Source organism: Schistocerca piceifrons, chromosome 3 (genome assembly GCF_021461385.2).
Source record: "Schistocerca piceifrons isolate TAMUIC-IGC-003096 chromosome 3, iqSchPice1.1, whole genome shotgun sequence".
In the NCBI taxonomy this organism is placed as follows: Eukaryota; Metazoa; Arthropoda; class Insecta; order Orthoptera; family Acrididae; genus Schistocerca; species Schistocerca piceifrons.
This window is the reverse complement of record NC_060140.1, coordinates 196816696-196832347: the sequence shown is the minus strand read 5'-3', so window position 1 is coordinate 196832347 and position 15652 is coordinate 196816696.

Here is a 15652-nt window from a genome sequence, read left to right as displayed (position 1 = left end):
ATACAGCGTGGCAGTCTTCACTGAGGATGCTCGTATCGTAAGAACCTAGTCACCGACAAGCACATTGGCTGTTGTGGGAACGGGTAAGATCTTGGGGAACAAGCCCTGTCTCGTCCCGGAGGGCAAACAGTTTACTGGACACAACATTGCATAGCTAATGCCTATATTGAAAGTAAAAATCACAGTTGCGAACTGGTTCTTTTTTTCTTTTTTTAAAGAAAGACCACGTTTCGTAGTCGTTAACCATAATCAGATTATAAAAGTTGTCAAATGAAATTCATTGCGCTGGCTATAACATACATGAAAAACGTCTGGTTGAAAATCCGGTCGTCAGAATACTGAAGGGAACTATGATATCGTTTATACAGCTCTAGAAACAAATAGAGCACAGGGAAGAGCCATGCGTGCGTCTTACGGTGTTGGCCTGGCCAGCAGCGGCACTACAAGTCTGCTATAATAGTTCAGAAGTCCTACAATCCCTTTCAGTTATCCTGACTACCGGATTTTCATTTAGACGGTTTTATTTGTATGTGGTCGAATAAAACTGTGGTAGCCAGCGCAATGAACTTCATGCCTCAGTTTTACGTAATCTGATGAAACTTGAACACGACGAAAAGCATTATTTTTAAACAAAAATAACTTCGAAACAGTGACGCTTTTATATTCAGTATAATTACTACTACCGGTTGCTGTATCATTTAGCCAACGATGGAGTAGAGTGAATATTACATTGTAAAGGCTTGTTGTAACGCTGTGTTACTACTGTTTGCTAATGATGACAACAGGTGGAAATAATCCGAACTAGTCCGAATATATCGGACTTTCACCGATTTCTCCACTGCCAGAAAAGTGCCAATTACAATGTGAGTATAGTACGTGCCGCGAACCGTAGAACGAAGGTAGGAAAATAACAGGTTAAAGCCACGACGATGGCAAGGTCCACATTGATGAAAAGTAAACTTTGATTGGGCAAGTTTGGAGCAGAGAATATGCTGTGTTCTTTTCGACCGACAAAACCAACATTTTAGCTGAGAGATTTAGGGACACCATATGATTCTTAGATATGGATGTCCAGACAGGGTTTTTCTACCCTCGTTCTTCATAATGCCAGTTTAACGTCTTAATCCACTTCGTCACCGCAATCAGTACTGATTTGTATTCAACCTTTGAACTGACTTGGGACATAAACTGCCTGGCAAAAAAGTGAAGTGCCCAGAAGACGTGTTCGGGTGGCAGTGTAATTTCATAAACATATACACGATCAAATGGCTCAAATGGCTCTGAGCACTATGGAACGTAACATACGAGGTCATCAGTCCCCTAGAACTTAGAACTACTTAAGCCTAACTAACCTAAGGACATCACACACATCCATGCCCGAGGCAGGATTCGAACCTGCGACCCCAGCGATCGAGCGGTTCCAGAATGAAGCGCCTAGAACCACTCGGCCACACCGGCCAGCTGTACACCATCGATGGGAAAGAAAATCATTAGAATTGCAGTTTTCTGTGACGGGTAGAACGATCGTCAGGGAGCATTAGCGTTTTTCGTGTTTAGTTTTGTTACCTAGAACTGGTAGCGTATATAAGCGACTTGAACAGCTTCTGATGTTGAGTGTGAGGACTTGGAGAACCTGCGTACTCGTTTGAGACAGCATTATCAGCACGTGACAGAGTTCGATGGGGGCCACGTTGTGTGTCTCCATTTGTCCACCTGATAAGAGTCGCACAATATCCATTTTTGTTGTTCATTCAGACATGACACTGGCCTGATGCTGGACTACATGACAGCAGAAGGGCAGGCATACTCGACTTCCAAGACTCCAGTCGATCATGTCTGGCCATCAAAAGGCAGAATCCAAGCACATCGTAACCCGTTCGCATTCGTCGTTGCAGTCCGAGAACAAGTAATGGGCTCCCTGCAACATTCTGCGTCGTCCTGCGCAATTGGTCTGAAACTAGCAGCAACAGGATAAGGGAATTACTGTCCCAAGCATAGGCTACCATTAACACTACAACAAAAACTGCTGTGATAGAATGGTACCGTGAATAGGAAGTATGGACCGCTGGTGAATGACACACTGATAAGTAGGTCCATAGCAGCAAGTACTCCGTAAACTTTATTCGGTGTTGTAATCACTGAAGCGACATTACATATCTTCTTAAACCATGTAGCTTCCTTCATTTCGTCCTCCCATTCTTGGTGATTCACTTAATTTGTCAGGCAGTGTATATCGTATGCAGAATACCAGACACCCACTGCGTAAATAAAGTACCGTAGGAGACCATAGACTATGTGTCATGGACTAAGGAAGAGAAACATTAGAAACGTCTATGATGCACGCCATTTACACTGACGAAAAGAAGTCGCAACACCAAGAGTTGTGCGACATAAACGAAAGTTGGTCGGCCTGTTTCAACATCTGAAAGATGATGTCTATTCAGATTTCGCACCATTCGCATAAGAGTGGCGCTAGAATCGCCATTATGAAGGTGTAAATCATGTTTGCTTTAACTGCACGCCGTAACAGTGGTGAGCGTAAGTTACCCCTGAGGTTGGACGTGGTGAATTAATGTTGGTCAAGAATGGATTTAAGATGACAAAGAATCAATTATCAACACTTCACTGAAGTTGAACGAGGTCTTGTAATAGGGCTGCTAGAAGCCGAATGTTCCTTCTGAGATACTGCAGTAAGACTTGGTAGGAATGTAGCCACTGTACATGATTGATGAACTGCAGTTGTCACGAGAATGTTGTACTGTCACAACAAGACTGGGCCATGGACGGCCATGTGGCACCCCCGAGAGGAGGCCAAAATGTTTGGAGTGCGAATTTTACTGCATCTGCAGCAGTAGTTAGAACAGCAGTCAGTACCACAAGACACAACGAAACGTTACAAATGGGTTTCTTCAAAGAGGAATCGAAGCCAGACGCCCTGCAGCGTGCATCCTACCGACACCAACAACCGCCATTTGCGAATTCAGTCGCGTCAAGTGAGAACCCATTTGGAGAGCAGGGTGGAGGTCGATTGTGTATTCTGATGGAAGCTGTTTCAGCCTCGGTGCCCGTGATGGCCGTGTGTTGGTTAGGAAGCCAGTTGAGGGTCTGCAACCAACCTGTCGGTGCTCTAGACACACTGAACCTTCATCTGAAGTTATTGTCTGGGATGAAATTTCATATAATGGGAGGAGCACACTCGTGGTTATCCCATGCGTCCTGACTGCAAACTTCTACGTCAGTCTGGTGGTTCGTCCTGTTGTGCTGCCATTCATGAACAGCACTCCGTGAAATGTTTCCCAACAGGATAATGCTCATCCGAATATCGTTGTTGCAACGCAACACGCTCTATAGAGTGTCTATATGTTACCTTAGCCTACTCGGTCGCCAGGTGTTTCTCCAGTCGAGCACATATGGGACGCCATCGGACGAAAACTCCAGCGTCATCCACAACCAGCAATAACCGCACCTGTATTGATAGATCAATTGCAACAGCCATTTAACTCCATCCTACTAACTCACATCCAGCACCTGTACAACACAATACATTCGCGTTTGCTTGCTTGCCTTCAACATTCTGGCAGTTTCACCTGTTAATACTGTATCAACATTTCTCATCTGCAATCTCTTATCCCGTGTTTACACTAACCTGTGATGTTACAGTGTTATTCACTGAAATAAGTTACCTACACAAATGAATTCCCGAAATTTAATTGCTTTAAGTTACTTATTCTTTGGTGAGGCGTTTTTTTTTTTTTCATCAGTATATTTTACTCGTACACATATGTTGGTTTCATCGATCACCTGCTCATATAGTGTGAAGCGCTGTGCGGTAACTTGCGAGGCAGAAAGGCGAGACTAACCAGGATTGAAGAGTGTAGCTGGCGCGCCGGCCTCCCTCAGCGTGGTTTTAGGCGGTTTCCCCCGCTCGCTTAGGCGAATGCTGGGTTGTTCCCACTTTCCGCCTCAGAAAATCCTATGACCAAACAGATAAAATATGATCGTACACAAACCTAAGTCTTCACAATTTGCAGAAAGATGCCGCACACGACTTCCTTCCCTTGGGTAAATGGCAGCTACAGCTACAGGAAGGGCATCTTCTTAATTTTGACAGACTGCAGTTAGTTACTCACGACCATAAGCAATGTACATACATTTAAATTGAGTAATCCATACTGATGACCAACCGACCCATTTAGTAATGACCCAATTGTCAACACTTGCTGAATCCAACTCAAATGGCGCACACAGAGTATGAACTGGCAAAATGCGCTGGTGATGCTGCTAAGGTTACGAATGAAAATCACATTCTCTCACCGTCGCCGTCATGTGTGGGAGAGAGACGAACTGGAACAGGTTCGTAAATGACTTCTGACTGAGAACCATAATATATGGGCAGAGTCTTGGGCATCAGTCGCTTTATTTGTATCACACACAAAACTAAACCATTAATGAGAAAGATCGGATGGGCAACGTTCATTAATAAAATTGGCTTTTCATTGTTGAAAGACCTTTAGGACACACTATAGCCGCAACCCCATACGTTAGGATAGCATGCGATGTATTGATGTAGATTTATACACTGACATTTTACCAAAATTCTATAGTACCACATTTGTGTTTCTTTCAGTTTATTATTCTTATATCCTGATATGAACCACGTTCCACGTCCAAATAAAAACACGCGACGATTCGGACTTAACTGTGTCAGAAATGTATCCCATGCTTTCGTTCCAAATAATCCTTATATGAATGTTTTCTATACCTAGTGCCACCTGTTTCTGAAGACCTTTACGGCCTTCTGTAACGTTAACAGTTTCTATATATATCAAATGTATTTCTGTTACTGCTGCCATTTTGTTTCACATATTTCTAATACTGAAGAAGTTACTATTCTCCTTTCAATATCTTCATCACTTCTAACTATTTCACAGCACCTACTTGGTCTAAATTTCCTTGCCTGCCTTCTCTCCTCAAGTATTATGCTGTTGCCTGATCCTGTTGCATCATGTTTCCCATACAGAAGGATGCAGCAGCTAAATACTGTGACAAGTACCGAACGATAAGCTTAGTAGCTCCGTCATCAAAAATACTCATAAGGATGATCCTGAGCAGAGCTGAAAAGAAGGTGGAGAATATGTTGAGTAAAGAGAACTTTGGATTCAGATCGGGGTTAGGAACAAGATAAGAGATTGTTATACTGAGACTTCTAATCGAAAGCAGTTAAAGAAGAATAAACCAACTTACGTTGCTTCTGTAGGTGTACATAAAGTCGTTGATAATGTAATCTGATAAGAGATGTTGAGGGTGCTGAGGAAAGCAGGTCTAAAATACAAAGACTTGTGGGTGAGAGTCAGCTTCTGTTAGAACGAAGTGGCTGTGCTACGAATTTTCATTAGGGACAAGACGCAAACATTAGAAATGCTGTGGAATAAGCATTTTTCCTCCCCCTTTGCATTTTCAGTGCGACATCGAAAATACTGTAAACCAAGTATGTGAAACAGGTGAGGATGAGATCAAAATTAATGGGCCGAAGATACACATACTGCGATATGCAAACAGTAGCTATATGGTCAGGGAACTGCAAAAAAGATTTGAAGAAGTTCCTCGCCTCTGTAGAAATTTTCTGTGACTGGTATAAAATGAGAATAAACGAAGGACAGAAGGAGAGACGAAAGTGATGGTATGCAGAACAGAAAAAGATTAGATTAAAAATAAGAATTGGAATAGAAGAGTTAAAGTGTCTGGTAAGAAGGATCACAAGGGATGGTAGAAGCTAGAAAGAATAATTGTAAGCAGAAGGCTAAAATTGCAGTTAGTCTGAGAAAGTACTTCCTCGTCGGGAAGAGCATCGATATGGAAACAGGCGAATGTATTATGAAAGCATTTGTTTGGAGTGTGACCCTATGCACGTGTGGAACTTGAACAACAGGAAAATATGAGGGAAGACTCTAGAACCCCCGGAGATATGGTGCTACACAAAGAAGGTCAGCTACAGGGGTTTGGTTAACAATGCAGAAGTTCTGAGTGGAATACATTAACGTAAGCCCAGTCTCTCTGGATCCTAATACGGAAAAAGAAGTGAACTTCTCGAATGCCCATTTTGAAACAAGTAAACATCGCAGAACCAACAGAGGAAAGAAATATTAAGGGAAGGGATTGCTGTGACGACCCGAAGTCATAAACGCAGCAGATGCAGAATAATATATGCGGAAATGAAGCAGAAGGGAAACATGTGTAGAATAGCATAGTGTTGCAGACCATCTTAAGGGTTGAACACGAAAAAAAAAAGAAAGGGGAAGAGGAAAAGAAATGGTTACACGTGGATAGTTGCTTTCCTGCATTCTCAATCAGTTTCTCAGAATGCCTTTTTAATGGTCTTGCCGTTTTTCGTCGAGAGTTCACTATTATTCAGCTGCTTCGTTTTCTTTCATTATTGTGGCATGAACTCTCCATTTGCTTCTATACTACGTAATGTGTTCGTAATTACGAGTACTGTAACTCGTAACACCTGTCAGTTTGCTGCGTTCCTTATTCTGACTCTTAAAGACTATATCTCCGCAGTACCTTAATCTATATTTCGATATGTCCTTGCGGTTGTGATTAAATTAGAAATCTTATGTCGTCTGTGAATCCCTGCATTGGTACTTACACTAACGTGCTACAGACGCGAAATTTAACCGACAACAACAAGATGCTGTGATATGCAAATTATTAGGTTTTCAGAGCATTCACACAAAGTTGACGCCGGTGGCGACACCAACAACGTGCTGACATGAGGAACGTTTTCAACCGATTTCTCATACACAAACAGCAGTTGACCGGCGTTGCCTGGTGAAACGTTTTTGTGATGCCTCGTGTAAGGACGAGAAATGCGTACCATCACGTTTCCGGCTTTGATAAAGAACGGATTGTAGCCTATAGCGATTGCGGTTTATCGTATCGCGTCATTGCTGCTCGCATTGGTCGAGATCCAATGACTGTTAGCAGAATATGGAATCGGTGGGTTCAGGAGGGTAATACGGAACGCCTGCTGGATCCCAACGGCCCCGTATCACTAGCAGTCGAGATGACAGGCATCTTACCCGCATGGCTGTAATGGATCGTGCAGCCACGTCTTGATGCCTGAGTCAACAGATGGGGACGTTTGCAAGATAACAACCATGTGCACGAACAGTTCGATGACGTTTGCAGCAGCATGGACTATCAGCTCGGAGTCCATGGCTGCGGTTACCCTTGACGCTGCATCACCGACAGGAGCGCCTGCGATGGTGTACTCAACGACGAACCTGGGTGCACGAATGGCAAAACTTCATTTTTTTTCAGATGTATCCAGGATCTGTTTAAGCATCATGATGGTCGCATCCGTGTTTGGTGACATCGCGGTAAACGCATATTGGAAGCGTGTATTCGTCATCGACATACTGGCGTATCTCCCGGCGTGATGGTATGGGGTGCCATTGGTTACACGTCTCGGTCACCTCTTGTTCGCATTGACAGCACGTTGAACAGTGGACATTACATTTCAGATGTGCTACGAACCATAGCTTTACCCTTCATTCGATCCCTGCGAAACCCTACATTTCAGCAGGATAATGCACGACCGCATGTTGCAGGTCCTGTACTGGCCTTTCCGGATACAGAAAATGTTCGACTGCTGCTCTGGCCACCACATTCTCCATATCTCTCACCAATTGAAAACGTCTGGTCAATGGTGGCCGAGCAATTGGCTCGTCACAATACGCCAGTCACTACTCTTGATGAACTGTGTTATCCTGTTGAAGCTGCATGGGCAGCTATACCTGTACACGCCATCCAAGCTCTTTCTGACTCAGTGCCCAGGCGTATCAAGGCCGTTATTACGGTCAGAGGTGGTTGGTCTGGGTACAGATTTCTCAGGATCTATGCACCCGATTTACGTGGAAATGTAACCTCATGTCAGTTCTAGTATAATATATCTGTCCAACGAACACCCGTTTATCATCTGCATTTCTTCTTGGTGTAGCAATTTTAATGGCCAGTAGTTTGTTCTATTCCTGTACTTAAACATTCTTTCATTGCATTCCCTAAGCAGAGTAACATTTACAATAAGGCGTATCCGTATTTCACAGCTCTTTTACTATAAAGCTGCCGTTTGCACAATTTACGCATTCAGCACTCGCAGCATACAACGAAAAAGCAGCTCGCTGCTACTCTTCAGCAGTTTCCAATTTCGATGCTGTTTTCAGTGAAATGATACAAAAGTTTTGAACTCGTTTTCCATTTAATTACTTTAAAACAAAATTAATGGGTAAATACGCACTGTGTATCACCTTGCGCTAACCATATTGCAGAGAAACAGCAGTCTCATTCAGTGTTCATCGCGCTGCATCGGTGCTGGAGTCTGTGGTGCGTAGTGGAGCGACCTTTCTCTTGTATTTCTCCATGTGGGAGCCTCTGTTCTTCTCGTCGTTAACAGTGGCGGAGGGTGCTTCGCATCCCCAAACGATGCCCTTTCCGGCATTAACATCTCTGTCCGGTAGAGACCGCAGCTGCGTATCGCGTGTGTGTTTTGCCATTCTGGGTTCCGCTGCAGCTGTTCACAGGGTAAATATTTTTTTTTCCTTTTTTTCACGCCCCCTCTCGCTGCTGCGCATCTGTTTCCCCTATTCTCACCCTAATTGCACGTACCCTAAAAAGAGACGTCGAGGAAAGGCGATGCGGTTCCATTCGCTCTGCCACTGGACCGAATTAGAACGACTGCGAATTCGATGGCGCACTGTTTCCTTCAACCCGTGCCCAGATGTTTCCTGTGGAATGAGCGGTCTTTTGTAGTTACCTCAACAATTCTTTTTCATTTTGTGAAAGATAATTAAACGATTTGATAAAGTGCAATTAATGTTATTTGCGTAAATCAGAAATTCTATTACTGACAGATTTCAAATAAAATTCTGTACATAGAATCGCTGTTTCCTATGCCGGGATGGTTCCTTCGAAAGGGCACGGCCGATTTCCTTCCCCATCCTTCCCTAATCCGAGCTTGTGCTCCGTCTCTAACGACCTCGTTGTCGACGGGACGCTAAACACTAATCTCCTCCACCTCCTCTGTACAGCACAGTATATTAGAAGATATGTGCTGTCAGATTGGAAGTAAAGTACACAACATATTGTAGAAATAAACTGTATTTCCGCACTATGACTGGAGATTTTCAGTTATCGTTGCTGTATGTGTAAATCCGAAAGTCAAACATGCGCTGCCAGTAAAACTAAGACCAATGGCTTACCACTTTATTCTTCAACAGAGCTTTAGTGCCCAATGTAATCAATTTTGTCTCTGAATGAATTAAAACAACAGGTAACTGACATAAAACGGAGAAAAACCAACACAAAGTAAAGGAAAATAAAGAGTAGTGTTACGATTTAAAAAAAATATTTTGAACTTAGGTGTCTGGTGATCATATACTGGGAGAAAATCAGAAGCCGGAAGCCACTGTATTGTGCTTATCTTTTAAAAAAATATTAAGTTATAACCTCTTTCAGGCACATCTGCCCACTTCCATATGTCTACATTCACATACACTCCTGGAAATTGAAATAAGAACACCGTGAATTCATTGTCCCAGGAAGGGGAAACTTTATTGACACATTCCTGGGGTCAGATACATCACATGATCACACTGACAGAACCACAGGCACATAGACACAGGCAACAGAGCATGCACAATGTCGGCACTAGTACAGTGTATATCCACCTTTCGCAGCAATGCAGGCTGCTATTCTCCCATGGAGACGATCGTAGAGATGCTGGATGTAGTCCTGTGGAACGGCTTGCCATGCCATTTCCACCTGGCGCCTCAGTTGGACCAGCGTTCGTGCTGGACGTGCAGACCGCGTGAGACGACGCTTCATCCAGTCCCAAACATGCTCAATGGGGGACAGATCCGGAGATCTTGCTGGCCAGGGTAGTTGACGTACACCTTCTAGAGCACGTTGGGTGGCACGGGATACATGCGGACGTGCATTGTCCTGTTGGAACAGCAAGTTCCCTTGCCGGTCTAGGAATGGTAGAACGATGGGTTCGATGACGGTTTGGATGTACCGTGCACTATTCAGTGTCCCCTCGACGATCACCAGTGGTGTACGGCCAGTGTAGGAGATCGCTCCCCACACCATGATGCCGGCTGTTGGCCCTGTGTGCCTCGGTCGTATGCAGTCCTGATTGTGGCGCTCACCTGCACGGCGCCAAACACGCATACGACCATCATTGGCACCAAGGCAGAAGCGACTCTCATCGCTGAAGACGACACGTCTCCATTCGTCCCTTCATTCACGCCTGTCGCGACACCACTGGAGGCGGGCTGCACGATGTTGGGGCGTGAGCGGAAGACGGCCTAACGGTGTGCTGGACCGTAGCCCAGCTTCATGGAGACGGTTGCGAATGGTCCTCGCCGATACCCCAGGAGCAACAGTGTCCCTAATTTGCTGGGAAGTGGCGGTGCGGTCCCCTACGGCACTGCGTAGGATCCTACGGTCTTGGCGTGCATCCGTGCGTCGCTGCGGTCCGGTCCCAGGTCGACGGGCACGTGCACCTTCCGCCGACCACTGACGACAACATCGATGTACTGTGGAGACCTCACGCCCGACGTGTTGAGCAATTCGGCGGTACGTCCACCGGGCCTCCCGCATGCCCACTATACGCCCTCGCTCAAAGTCCGTCAACTGCACATACGGTTCACGTCCACGCTGTCGCGGCATGCTACCAGTGTTAAAGACTGCGATGGAGCTCCGTATGCCACGGCAAACTGGCTGACACTGACGGCGGCGGTGCACAAATGCTGTGCAGCTAGCGCCATTCGACGGCCAACACCGCGGTTCCTGGTGTGTCCGCTGTGCCGTGCGTGTGATCATTGCTTGTACAGCCCTCTCGCAGTGTCCGGAGCAAGTATGGTGGGTCTGACACACCGGTGTCAATGTGTTCTTTTTTCCATTTCCAGGAGTGTATTAAGCACTGCGTGTTATAAAAAACAATGATCTGCTTCTTGCCCGTGAAGACACAAATATTTCGTTTGTTAAATCCGAATCGATGTATTTACTAAGAAACCGAAAAAGTAAGTACTTTGCTTTCGAAAATCGTTGGTAGTATGCAAACGAATTCAACGCTAAAGTGACGAACTGAACACTTGTATTTTGGTTTCTGACATGGGAACGCCAGTTTAGTTCCTCTGTAACTGATTGAGAGGTTACTTGGCCAACTAATTCTCCATATAAAACGATGTGTGACATAACGAGAATTTTCGAGTCAACGATCTAAATTCACGTAAGCTGTGTCACTTAGTATTAACTTCTCCCGCCTGTTACTAATAATTTTTGCTAGTAAAGGACAGATTTATGTTTTCAACTACAAAAGCTGGTTCAGATTAATCAAACCTGGCATTTACAAAGAGATAATTACGTTATATCTCACACATTGCAACAGCAGACGACTGTTTTTTCACTGCGCAGCAGTATTAAGGGATCACTTTTTCTAAACCCCGTAATTGTATCACATTACGACGTATAAGTTTGATACTTGGCTCAAAGTGGCCTACGACCTTCCTCTGTAGTGGTATAAAAATGTGGCGCCTTGCAACGTCACCCCAGGCTCAGCGACGCTGTAAACAGCAAGGTGTCGACACGTGCAATAAAACACCAGAGCTCAGAAGTTCGTGTGAGGTGGGTTAATTATGTACCGTTGGCAGCAAAACTCACCACAATTCTGCCAAACGCCGCTGTGGACTTGTCACACGGTTGGAAGGTCGTCACATTCCGCCTCACCCAAATTTCATCCCTTACTTTGACGCCTCTCCGATGGAGATCAAAACCATGACGTCCGATGTTGAAATCATGCTGTTTTCTTATGAATAACCAAGGAAAACATTTCAGATACATCGCCACCCGGAATCGACTAGAAAATCATTCAGACGGTGGCATAAAGGGCGTCATTCAAATGAACCCTTTCCTTGGGACGTTGAATTCCACAAATTTCGCGGCCGAAACCGACAGTTTGCGCTGCGACGATCAACAGGAAGATGTTCGTGACAATATTTGATACCGCTAGTCTCTACCTGACGCTTCAACATTCCTCTAATGACATCGTGGGCTAGTAACCCCACAGAACGTGATATAACCCCCTTGGAGGGCAGTGCGACCGCAATACCTGCTCCAGTGTGCAGAGTGAAACCACTACGAATCGTTCAGAACCATCTGGGGAAATCTGTATGTGATCCAAAGCTTTTGATGCACCTAATTCACTCCCTCCTATGGCGTGATCACGGAGGGGCGCGACATTGACACATGCGTGAATAAAACGGCAAAGAGTCCCTGTAAGATATTTCAGTTCCACAATAATCTCGGAGACACCCACCGCCATCCGTTAAGTAGTTTAAAAATGTGCGTTTACAGAGGAAGCCTTCGAAGTAGCGGTAGGCGCCTGCAGGTAGGCAATCACTTGATACGCTTCCGGTGCCACTTTCCTTGAGATTGCAGTGATTTGAGTGAACTGTACGCTCGTATTGACGTTCGCTGTGTCACAAACGATGCCCATACTCATCATCTGTAATGTGAGTTAAAATCTTGGAGAGATCCTGTATCCTCTTACATGTGTGTCTTTTCTGTATTCCTTGTACCAGTAGCTTCTGTGCACTCGTTTCCTGAAATGGTTTTGGGACTTAGGTATAAACCGGTGTTTTTAAGCATTACAGAAGGTGGCAAAAAGTAGGCAGCACTTACTGACTCTCAAGAATTTGACCATATTAGTAAAAGATTCGCAGCCTTCCCCAGTATTGAAACAAAAAGCCGTGTCTGATTTACACTCATGCTCATAAATTAAGGATATTGCTGATACATGGTAAAACAACGCTCTGGTGGACGGGTTGAGGGTTTAAATCAGAGTACAGTGCAGCGAGTAAGTGTGCAGACGTTTTCAGACGTGCTAATGGTGACTGTGTTTTGAAAATGGCTCAAAGAACACATTGAAGACGTTATGAGGGGTTGAATACTAGGGCGACTGGAGGCTGGTGAAACACAGCAGGTCGTAGCAGGGGCCCTCTGTGTGCCACAAAGTGTGATCTCAAGATTATGGCAACGATTCCAGCACACAGGAAACGTGTCCAGGCGCTACATTACGAGACGTCAACAGTGAACTACACCACAAGGACACCGATATTTCACCATCAGTGCCCGCAGACGGCCACGGAGTACTGCAGGTAGGCTTGGTCAAGGACCTTACCGCAGCCACTGGAACAGTTGTCTCCAGACACACAGTCTACAGACGACTGAACAGACATGTTTTATTCACCAAGAGACCTGCTAGGTACATTCCACTGACCCCTGGTCACAGGAGAGCCCATAAAGCCTCGTGTCAAGAACACAGTACATCGTCATTGGAACAGTGGTCCGAGGTTATGTTCACGGACGAGTCCAGGTATAGTCTGAACAGTGACTTTCGCCGGGTTTTCATCTGGCGTGAACCAGGAACCAGATACCAGCCCCTTAATATCCTTGAAAGGGACCTGTATGGAGTTCGTGGTTTGATGGTGTGGGGTGGGATCATGATTGGTGCACGTACACTTCTGCATGTATTTGACAGAGGAACTGTAACAGGTCATGTGTATCGGCACGTCATTTTGCACCAGTATGTCCTCCTTTTCAGGGGTGCAGTGGGTCCCACCTTCCTCCTGATGGATGATAACGCACGGCCCCACCGAGCTGCCATCGTGGAGGAGTACCTTGAAACTGAAGGTATCAGGCGAATGGAGTGGACTGCCTGCTCTTCAATCATTAACCCCATCGAGCACGTCTGGGATGCTCTCGTCGACGTGTCGCTGCACGTCTTCAAACTCCTACGACACTTCATGAGCTCCGATAGGCACTGGTGCAAGAATGGGAGGCTACACCCCAGCAGCTGCTCGACCACCTGATCCAGAGTATGCCAACCCGTTTTGCGGCCTATGTATGTGTGCATGGTGATCATATCCCATATCGATGTCGGGGTACATGCGCAGGAAACAGTGGCGTTTTGTAGCACATGTGTTCCGGGACGGTTTTCTCAACTTATCACTAATACCGTGGACTTACGGATCTGTGTCGTGTGTGTTCCCTATGTGCCTATGCTATTAGCGCCAGCTTTGTGTAGTGCCACGTTATGTAGCACCACGTTCTGCAATTATCCTTAGTTTATGAGCACGAATGTAGATGTAGAACGTCTGGTAAAGGCTTCGCGTCAATTTCCAAGAAGTGACGTTCGACAGTCACCGGAACTTCACTCTACCCGTTCTTGGTCAAACGAACAGGTGCCGAACAAGAGGGGCACTACGAGCAGCTGCCTGTTTGCACCTTCCTTTTCGCGGCCTTTGCATTATGCGCGTCCTGTGCGGCGCGTTATAACGTGAGCGGGCACGCTGTGGCGGGTAGGGGGTCGGTCCGGCGCCGCCCACCAATTCCCGGGGCTGATGAAGCCATATTGAATTTGTGGGGGCTCAGTAACGAGATAGGCAGCCCGCCCAGAAAGGCGCTCCACCCACCGCGGCCCTGGATCAGGCGCGGCGCAGTCTCTCCGGATGGGAAATTACGCCCGGAATGACGTGCTCGCACTGTACTTCACTGACCACCGCAGCGCACCTCGTTAGATTTCTCGTTACATTCCGATAGCGCAGCTGCGGCTCAACAGTCTGCACTGGGCCTGAAGAATGCTTCAGTTTCAGGATACAATTACTGTACGCTAGTACCTGTTAATGGATGAGTTTACACTGTTGTTCTTGCAGATGGGTGCAAGATTCAAAGTCATCTCGGAATTGATAAATATAGGTCGCGTATAGTTCTCGAAGGAATCTCATGGACGCAGTACTGAACTGAAATCCACACTGAGTGTAAGAATTCTGGCCAACATCTCCTGAATATGTCCGAATTGTCTAGAGGCACATGTTGCTTCAATACGATTCATCCCATTCTAAACCCGCTGCCGGCCATCATTCCTAAATCGCTTCAGGCAAATTCAGGGATGGTTCCTTTGAAAGGACACGGCCGACTTCCTTCCCCATCCTTCCCTAATCCTATGGGACCGATGACCTCGCTGTTTGGTCCCATTCCCCAAATCACCCAACCAACAAATGATCCCATTCCACAGATTATATCTCCTACGTGGATGATAACAGAAACTTGCGGTGTACATTAAATTACGCATTGAAACTAAAAGCTTTCATTGAAATCAATGCTGCTGCTGTCTAGAAACGCACAATGACAGCAGCTCTCTTTCCAAATCTTTTCACTGTGTTGCCTGTCTGCCCATGCACACAACTATGGAAATTTTGGAAAGTTTGGTAAGTTCCTATGGGACCAAACTACTGAGGTCATCGGTTATTAGACTTACACAGCACTTAATGTAACTTGCACTGACCTACGCTAAGTACAACACACACACACACACACACACACGCCCCGCCCGAGGGACGACACGAACCTCTGATTAGGGGAGGGGGGGGGGGAGCCGTGCGAACTGTGGTAAAGCGCCCGAGACCGCGCGGCCACACTATTAAGATGTGATAATATGGTGCACATGACTTGTCTACCTGGGTGGACAGACAGTGGAAGCACCACAAAAAAGAAAAAAACACGCTACTATGCCTAATACGGTGCTGTA